Source organism: Canis lupus, chromosome 3 (genome assembly GCF_048164855.1).
Source record: "Canis lupus baileyi chromosome 3, mCanLup2.hap1, whole genome shotgun sequence".
NCBI lineage: Eukaryota > Metazoa > Chordata > Mammalia > Carnivora > Canidae > Canis > Canis lupus.
Genome location: NC_132840.1, coordinates 69,897,751 through 69,908,020, shown reverse-complemented (window position 1 = coordinate 69,908,020; position 10,270 = coordinate 69,897,751). Strand labels below are relative to the sequence as shown.

At 45.0% G+C, this 10,270-nt stretch overlaps 1 protein-coding gene across 5 annotated transcripts in view; it reads right to left on the bottom strand.

Annotated features, from left to right (window-relative positions):
- ZBTB16 (zinc finger and BTB domain containing 16) overlaps positions 1-10,270 on the bottom strand; it is a 182,695-nt gene that overhangs the window by 128,585 nt on the left and 43,840 nt on the right. The window lies entirely within an intron of this gene.

Here is a 10,270-nt window from a genome sequence, read left to right as displayed (position 1 = left end):
TTGAGATAACAAGGGAGTAAAAAAAAAGAGAGAGACAGAGAGAGAGAAGAAAACAACACCAACAAAGGTCTGTCTCACCTTTGACCTCTGGAGAGGAGACAGACCTCCAAACACTTTAAACAGTGCTAGAGGACACACACTCTTTCCCTGCTCTGGTCACATCCACATACAAAACCAATGGGTCCTTCCTCTAGAACGTCTTTCCCAGAGACGGGATTGCAAAGCTTCAGTTTCTCAGGTGAGGGTAGAAAAACTAAAAGGAATCTACAGGTTTGCAGCTATATTCCAGCCTTACCCAACCTCTTCCTACATCCGCCCCCACCCCCAACAAAAGAAGGAAAGGAAGGGATCTGTGCTCCTGAGATCTTTATTTCTAGGCCCCTGTACTCACCTGCAGGGCTTTTACAAAAATCAGCTCATGACTGAAAAGTTCCAGGGAACACTTTAACCTCCCCTCCAGATTCCATCCCTTGTGCTAAAAAGTAATGTAAGTTCTGTTCTTGGAAGAAACTCCAGCAAGAACTGAAGCAAACTTTTCTCTTTTTTTTTTTTTGCAGACACTTTGTAGTATCTATATATACTCTATGCTCCTCTATATCACTAAGGCTCAGTTCAGCAGTGAGCACATGGTTCGAGCAGGTGGGAGAACTGAGAAACTGTTAAAATATTTCGGACATTCAAAGGTCTACAGCGTGACATAAAAAACCACCCATATACACTGAAGCCTCCTGTGTGCCCCTCCCCAGTCAGATTTCCAAGGACATTTGTCTCACTGATTTCCTACTTCAAGTCTCTATCCACTATTCTGTCTTTCAACAAACATCAACTGGTCCCCCATTTTGTGGCAGACACTGTACCAAGTATGAGGGGCACATTCTACAGACATCTCCAATTAGATTACCAGGTTATTCTAGATACTTAAGAGAAGAATCATGGTATTTCTACTTACTTCCTGAAAAATATGTCATGGCAATAGAAATAGCAGTATTTCTACTGAACCACCACCTGGAGGGTATAAGAGCCAGTAGAATTATTTTTTCAGTAACAATTTCCTCCCTGTGATCTATTCCAACTACTAATAGATCAACTTTCTAATAGAAAAAGGATAGGAGCTTGGTCACCTCATGTTACTTAAAACTTGGTTCATCTAGCCAACATCAACTTTTTGTTGAATGATTGACTACATGAATACATGAATACGTAAACACAAGAATGAATGCCAGGTTTTGGTAGAAGACCAACTGGATGACTAGACAGCGAACCTCAACAGATTTGGCTTGGAATAAGGCAATCCCAGCTAGCTGCATGTAGGAAGAGGAAACAGAGGACAGGAGATCAAAATAGAATGAGGGGCAACACAGAAGGGTCATCTACAGAATGTATGAATTTTTTAAACCTCCTCTCCTGAACAAATGCCAAACTAGGAAACACTTCACAAGGGCAAAGATCATGACTATTTGTCCTACTCCATCTTACTCAAAGCAAAACACCTGTTGGGTACTCAATAAATATCTGTTGAATAAGCTGCCACGAACTCACCTCTGTCTGAGAAAAGGACAGGATCAGATGCATTTTTCATTTGGGAATATTTGTGGGGTTTTTTTAAGATTTTATTTATTTATTCATGAGACACAGAGAGAGAGAGAGAGAGGGAGAGGGAGAGGGAGAGGGAGAGAGAGAGGCAGAGACACAGGCAGAGGGAGAAGCAGGCTCCATGCAGGGAGCCCGACGTGGGACTCGATCCTGGGTCTCCAGGATCATACCCCGGGCTGAAGGCAGCGCTAAACCGCTGAGCCACCGGGCTGCCCCATTTGGGAATATTTGGAGATCAATGCTTTGGAATCCCCTCTTCTTTGGTTTTTTCCCTTCTTCTTCCCCAAACCCCAACCAGCATCCAAGTCAATGCCTCCACCATATCTATGTAAAATACACACAATGTTGTTGGACCTTGAGGCCCCACGCACCACTTTTGAAGGATGGGCCAGTCTCAGAAGGGTGTATGGGATAAAGGGATGGAGGAGAGTTGATCTGTTTGGTAAATTACCTGTTCATAAATTATACACTGATGGCTAAGACAGCGCTGAATTCAAAGATGAGTCAAACAGAATGACAAGATCTCTGCTCTCAAACAAAACTCTAAGAAGGAAGAGGAGATATACAGAACTATTTCTGCCCTAAGTCAGAAAGCAGGAGGCACTCTGAGAGGTAAAAATGAAGTATATGGAACTAGAGATGGTTTTATAGAGTTTTCAAGTAAGTCTTAAAGACTGGGTAGGACAAGTAGGAAAGATGGGGTGAGTCTGCCTTCCGTGGAAAGACAACTCTCAGGAGGAGTGTCTTCAAAATAGGGAAATCTGTGCTGTGTATATGTGCTAAAAGCATCAGACCAATATTCGCCTTAGAGAAGGGGTACTCGGGATCCCTGGGTGGCTCAGCATTTGAACACCTGCTTTTGGTCTGGGGCGTGGTCCTGGAGTCCCAGGATGGAGTCCACATCGGGCTCCCCGCATGGAGCCTGCTTCTCCTTCTGCCTGTGTCTCTGCCTCTGTCTCTCTCTCTCTCTCTCATGAATAAATAAATAAAATCTTAAAAAAAAGAGAGAGAGAGAGAAGTGGTTCTCAGTGGAATTCTTGACAGAGAAAAATCAACCTTTTAACATAATTCATTCTCTCTTTTCTTCCCTGCCCTCTCCCTCCATCATACAGCGATCGCTCTCTCTCTCTCTCTCTCTCTCTCTCTCTCTGGATACTCTCCCCAAATGCAAATTCTAAAATGTGACCATTAAAGGCTTTATATATCCATTCTACAGATATCATTGTGACATCTTTAAATTCAATAAATTATGAAGACATTATATGATAAAAGGAACCATAGAATTATAGCACAGATGATCAACTGGGAAACATATCTGCTATGCATTCAACAGATAGGTTTTTTTCTGCATATTTTCTTAAAACTTTAATTTTTTTAATTTATTTTTTAATTCAAGTATAATTAACATACAGTATTATATTAGTGTACAGTATACTGATTCAATAATTCTATACATTTCTCAGAGCTCATCATGATAAATGTTCTCTTAATCCCCTTCACCTGTTTCACCCATCCCCCCTACCACCCTTCTAGCAACCACCAATTTATTCTCTAGAGTTAAGACTGTGGGTTTTTTTTTTTTGTCTTTTTCTCTATTCATTTCCTTCATTTCTCAAATTTCACATATGAATTAAATCATATGGCATTTGTCTTTCTCCGTCTGACCTATTTCACTTAGAACTATACCCTCTAAAAAAAAAGAACTATACCCTCTAAATCCATTCACGTTGTTTCAAATGACAAGATTTCTTTCTCTTTTATAGCCCAGTACTAATCCATTGCATGTATGTGTGTGTATTTATACATATGTGTGTATATACATATACATATGTGTGTGTGTGTGTGTGTATATATATATATATATATATATATAAACATTTTCTCTATCCATTCATCTATGGATGGACACCTGGTCTGCTTCCGTATCTTGGCTATTGTAAATAATGCTGCAATAAACAATAAACACAGGCTTGTATTTATCTCTTCCCATTAGTGCTTCCATTTGCTTTGGGTAAATACACCACAGTGGAATTACTGGGTCATAGGGTAGTTCTATTTTTAATTTTTAGGCACCTCCACACTGTTTTCCACAGTGGCTGCACCAATGTGCATTCCCCTCAATGGTGCATGAGAACTCCCTTTTCTCCATATCCTCACCAACACTTGCTTCTTCAACAGATAAAAGCTTAATATTTCTGACTCATGTAAAAAGAAAATCAGGAGTGCCTGGGTGGTGCAGTTGGTTAAGCATCCAACACTTGGTCTTGACTCAGGTCATGATCTCAGGGTTGTGAGATCGAGCCCCACATCTGGCTCCAATCTCACCACTAAGTCAGCTTGAGTTTCTCTGTCCCTCTCCCTCTGTCCACCCCCACAGAGAGAGGAGCACCCCCTCTCTCTTGCAAATGAATAAACTTTAAAAAAAGAATCAATATATGTTTAAGGAGGAGATAAAAACCCAATAGAAAAACATGCAAAATGTTTTAAATTTGTGATGTAGCCAAGTTTATCCATCTTTTTTCTATATACTTTGGGTTTTATATATAACTTTTCAAAAACATATATTACATTATTCAAAATGTATATTTCTACACATGCACACCCAAGAAAATGCATCTGACAAGTGCTCACAAAAAATAAGTTCCTTCTTTACTGAAGTAAGTCTAGAAGTCTCAAAAAAAAAAAAAAAACAGAGTTAGGGTAAAAAAGGAAAGAGGGAAAACGTGTCTCCTCAATAGACAACAAAAACACCAGAGATAAATAAAATCAGCATCCTGGCATCTGAAGATCCTGAAAACCTAGACTACAGATTAAATTAATTAGGAAAACCACCCACCACAAACCAATAGCACCAGGAGAGGGGGACAGGAGAAGAAGAATGCGAGGATGAAGTTCTGTCAAAACAAACGTGTCAGAATAGCTTGTGTAAAAGAACTCCCAAAGGAACTTTCAGCCCTTCATGGGACACGGTGGTCTCTGCATCTCATTCATAATGTTTGCCTTGGCTGAGGTTCTAAACCACAAAAACATCTGTACAGAAGGAAGCAACTGATTTCAATGAAATCATTCTGGAAACTTTTCACATATTCAGAGTAATTTCATGAAAGGACAATGCGCTTAATGGTTCGCACTGGGAGGACAATCTTGTGGTTAGCAGGACTGGCCAGTCACGCTCTCTCCCATCGGTGTGGAAGCGTGCGTGTGTGTGTGTGTGTGAGAGAGAGAGAGAGAGAGAGAGAGAGAAAGGGAGTTTGGAGAGGAGGGGAGGAGAGATAAACCATTTCAGGAGCATAGCCAATTATACAGGTTGGTTTTAATTTTGAAACTAGTACTTAAATACCAATGGTATTGCCTTCAGCTCTCTGGAAACTACAGTGTAATTAGGTTCACTCAACTTAACTTAAAACATGTCCAGTCATTAAAATTTTTCTTGATCCAGCCAAGTTATTACACACACACACACACACACACACACACTTACTCTCAGATCTCTAAGCCAAAAGTACATCAAGTCCCCAAGAAACAGCAAAAACATGTCACTGCTTTTCAGAAACACACACTCGTGTTTCGTGACCTTCCTTAAAGATAATGTTCTCACGATTAATTAATTTATGAATAGTTCCCCCCCAACATGCACAACAGGTTCCATGCAAATTCTGGAGCTTTTAAATTATACTGTTAATGAAAGCAAATAAAGGCAGTTAAAAGGCAATTTGCTCAATTGGTGTTAATATTTAAGCACAGCATGTGTAAAAACAAGATCACAGAATTCAGTTTTTACCAAGAAAACTTTAACCCAACTTCATTTCCAAAAGATCAGACGCGTTACCGAGAATCTTTTTCCCCCTACCCTTCAGCGTCAGGTAATGAGGCTTTTTATTAAGTAAATATTTCACATTAACCTCATCAGTTTCTATCACTTAGAAATTCCAATCTATAAAATCAAATCAGCTTAATCATGTTTAGATTAGATCCTGCATCCTGAAGGCAAACTAAATTGTTTACATCTTCCCCCTCCTTGGCACACGCACGCATCGAGATTCCAAGGTGTGAGAATAATAGGAAGGTTTCCGCCGCCCCCCTGATCCTGTGGTCTCCCCCCATGCCGGACCCTCATTTCTAGAACCTGCACCAGCAAAACCAGCACGGCCAGTCTCGGCATCTCTGCCAGCTGTTTCAGAAGCACTCATACAAAAGCCCTAAAAGTTGACAAGCCGGACCAGAGCAGCTGCTGTGGCTTTGTGTGGAGCGTGCCAGACGCCCCTACAAAAAGGGGAAACTGTCCAGGGGTCAGATCAGTAACACGTGACTGCCCCTGGCAACCCCAGGTTACCGCTTTGGGGGGCGGGGGGGCTCTGCACGCCGGGTGCTGAAGACCGCTTTATGTCCAACTGTCAACTTTGCATCTGGGTGAAGTGCCCCAAATCTCCCAGAAAGTCCAAGCCTTCGGAGAGGACTATGGGGGGGCGGGGCACAGTGAGGAGGGTCAGCCTCTCTCTGACACTGAAGGTCTAAGCCCCTTGCAGACACACACACATCAGTCGCCCACATCCTCCACACCCTTCTCCGGGAGTCTAGTGCCTTCAAAACATAGTGTTTCAAAGTACTATGATTTTCCATATGATGTTGAACATCTTCAAAGTACTTGAATGACCCGGCTCCCTCCAAAAGTCCCCCAGCCACCCCTTCCTCCCCCCATTCCTGGTTCCTGTAGCATACCTCAGTTTCCCTCACTGCTCTGCCCAGCGGTTCAACTGAACCACAAAGTCCACACTGCCCTCGAAAACCAAGCCCCCCTGGGGCAGCCCCGGTGGCGCAGCGGTTTAGCGCCGCCTGCGGCCCGGGGTGTGATTCTGGAGACCCAGGATCAAGTCCCACATCAGGCTCCCTGCATGGAGCCTGCTTCTCCCTCTGCCTGTGTCTCTGCCTCTCTCTCGCTCTCTCTGAATGAATAAATAAATCTTCAAAAAAAAAAAAAAAAAGAAAGAAAGAAAACCAAGCCCCCTGCGAGAGCTAGTGCCGTCTGCACCTGGCCAGCTCTGCACACCCAGCTCCTGCCCCGCATCTGCTAGGGGAACCTGCTGGCAGAACACCCCCAGGACACCCTGGTCTCCAAATTCCAGTGCTCCATCTCACCCTTCCCCCTCCTCCTCCCCAAGCCTGCTTATCCCCAAACCATTTCTATTCGATTAAGGGGACTGGCTGTGGCTAGGATGTTTACATTAGGCTCACTTCCAGGCCATAACCCGTCCTGAGGGAACACATTCCTGATCGGGGCAATAGAAAAAACTATGCAAAACATCTGGGCAGCTCTGTGCTCCCCACTCTGGCCTTGGGGAACTCCCATCAACCTTCGGTCCCCGCAAGAGTGAGCAGCTCCAGAGCATGAGGGGCAGGGAGTGGCCTCGAGGGTCAGGGATGCCAGGGAAAGCTGCAAAATATTTTCAGGCTCAGCCAAGGATCCCATACCTCAAAGCACAAAGAACCAATCTCACTCAGCACAGACCAGCTATGACTTCTGGGGAACCAGGACTTTCCAGAAGGCCAGTGCGGCACTGAGACAAAGTTCCTTAGCCAACTGCCACATTCAGATGGAGAGCTACAGAAAGGCCAAAGGGAGTTCCACTAAAGAAGAAACATGCAGACATCCCAATAAAGGGGACATGCCCCGTACTCTCCCCTTCATGCTCACGTCCTCTCCCATGGGCTCCCCTCCCCAAGGGCCAGGTCTCCTGTCAACAAAGCCTTGGGTCAGGACGACAGATGCACCCCAGCCCCAAAATGGGACTGACCCACTGAAGAAGCATAACCGAAAGTCTGGTGAAGTCAATTCTGGCCAGATGCCCTTGCCTACCCATCAGCACTCAAGCCACTCTATCCCAACAGCCATGGAGAAAATCCACGAAGGCCTTAAGAGCACAGGCTAAGCAATTAGACAGACCTGGGTCTGATTTCCAGCCATCCAACTTAAAAGCATGGGCTAACTACCCAACTTTTTTGAACTTCTGTGTATAAATAAGGCTTCTCATCTGTAGCACCCTGAAGGTCTAAGCGCCCTGCAGACACCCACACATCAGTCGTCCAAAAGCATCCCCACTGTGGGGACTGAACGAGGTGATGGGTACCAACGCTGTGCTCCGAGCCTGCCATACCACAGGTGAGCCGACCCACGGGAGCTCCCCGACCCGACACCCAGGGCAATCAGCCGCCCCTGCCCATCAAGCCCTCCTCAACCCCATGGGCAGTTTCCTAATAGCTCAGGTGTCTTGCAGGGAGCTGGGTGGGAGGGGAGGTGGACCAGCTTAACGTTTCACCGCGATGTTAAAGAGAACTCCTTCCAGAACAAGGAAGCAGACAGCTATGACAGAGGAAAGACCCACGAACAAGCACATGGGACCCCGGTTCCACTTCAAAACTCAGAGGCTGTGACTGCTTCTGTAAACACGGAAGCTGGCTCGCTGATTCACACGGGGCTTTTTCTAAAAAGGAAGAGGACCAGAAAAAAGATCGCGAAGATGCTGGAGAGGATGGGTGTCCTCGCTCGGGAGCCACAAGACTCAGGAGCTGCTTCCTAATGGCTGCAAATGTTTTGTACACTCAGCTACTCCACGTGCCCTCTTGCATCAGGGCCTGGGGTCTCTGCGTGAACGCGGGCACCAAAAGACCATCTGGGCTGCCGTCTTACACACAGAAGTTTAAATAGCTCGATGAATGAACCTAGGAATTAATGAATGATGAAGCCGTATGGTCCCCGGCAGCAAACCCTCCCACGAGCAGCAAACCCTCCCCGCATCTCCTGCGATGAATGCTCCCTAAGTGTGAGCCCACGATAATAATAATGAAGGTGGGAGGGGGAAAGAGATCCCATTACAAGGCAGACTTAAAAACACACCAAAACCTAGTCCCAAATCTCCCACTACATTCTCTAGTCACATCACCAGGTTAATCTGAAAAATCTCTCCCCCAGTAGGACAAAAACAAAATCAAAACCAAAAACCTGTACTACACACTACCTCCGGCCCTCCCCGTCTGGTGCTGTTCCTCCTGGAAACACATCTATCTCCAAGGTCATTTTTTACCAGCATATCATGGAATCAAGAGCATGTATTTTCCCAAGATGCGTTTGCATTTATCCACATCACAGGGTTGAGAAAAAGTCAGGGTTCCACACCCAGTCGCAGGGAAAGAAAGAATCTTTTAGTCACTTCTCGTAAACACACAATTGTTCTTCGGGGGTGGAAATTCTTAGCAATCCCTTCAGTCGGCTCAAAAGTCCTTTTATTTGGAGAAGAGAGAGAGGATGCAAGAGAGGATCCCTCTGAAAAGTGACCTGGGGCTGCCGGGTTTGTTCACTCCAAACGACCAAGCATTTCACCGCCAAGGAGGCCAGAGCAGGCGGCAACAGAGAGAGCTAAATGAGATCTAAACACAACGTGTTTTACAGTGCACGTTACCAGGTCCATAAAGCTCTTCTCTGGACATCATCAAAACCAAACTATGAGGAACACATAAGCCGGCTTCAAGGCAAGTGAGTCACATGATTACCAAGGTCCCTTCCAGGACCCGGATCATAATCCAACACAGAAAATCCAAGAAGGCAGGATGAGAACAGGTAAGCAGATCTCATTCAGGCTATAACCCTGGCTGGAAGGCAGGCTAGGGGCAAGTCGCCAACCCCTCCAGGGCTCCACCCCCCCTTATCTACAAAATCAGAGTGATGGTCAGGACCCCTTCTACTGGGGGCCTGGGATCACCAACCCAGGTAACAGAGCAGTCTTGCTCAGTGGCCTGTGGACGGATGTGCACAGACCTCCGTGTGCACACCTGCCCCCCACTCCCCAGCCCAACTGGTGAAGATAAACTTGTCCACAAGACTGCGCTTTCAAAAAGCCATCTAGTGGGGGCAATTCACAACACTGTGGGGAGTGATAAGGGATTAAGAAGGCAAGAGAAAGATCTGGATTTCTTTACAGTCAAAAAAAAGAAGGTGGTGAAATCGTCAACCCCAGAGCCAATGCAAACAGGCTTCTCCTAGTGAAATGTCCACAGGAAACCAGAGTTAAGTACTAGGGTTTTATTTTCTTTTCCATTTTTCCCATATAATCCCACCATCATTCATTTTAAAGGCGACGAGAGTCGGGGCTCTGTGACCCCAAAAAAAGAGTATATAAAGCCACCTCCTCTTCACAGAAGTGACACTTCAGAAGGGAGTGGCCGTCCTATCCCTGTTGAGGGTGGAAAGAGGAGGCAGGCCAGCATTTTCCTCCAAAGGATGCTGCTAAAGGTTAATACAGATTGGAGGGGGTGGTGGGTGGAGGCGGAGAGGAGTGGGAGAACAGCAAAACATTATGCAATATTAGAATGCTACTTTTATTTTAAAAGCCATCATGTGTAAAGCATTAGTGTTTTTGAAATTGCATTCTTCAGTTAATTAAATGGACAATCTTTTATACATAAAAGTGAAAGAAAGCAATTAAAAGCTAAATGAAGAAAAACCGCCTTCCCCTGGTGATCAGGGTTACCCCAATCCCCACGTATTAACACAGAGCGAAGACAAGGCTCTCCTCAGCACCACTGTCCAAATGTCTCTTTTATGGCACCCACGGTGACAGTTTGAAAAGTATCTGTCTTCTTCCTAAGTTTACCTATGAGACTGTCAGTCTGGGAGAAGAAAAGA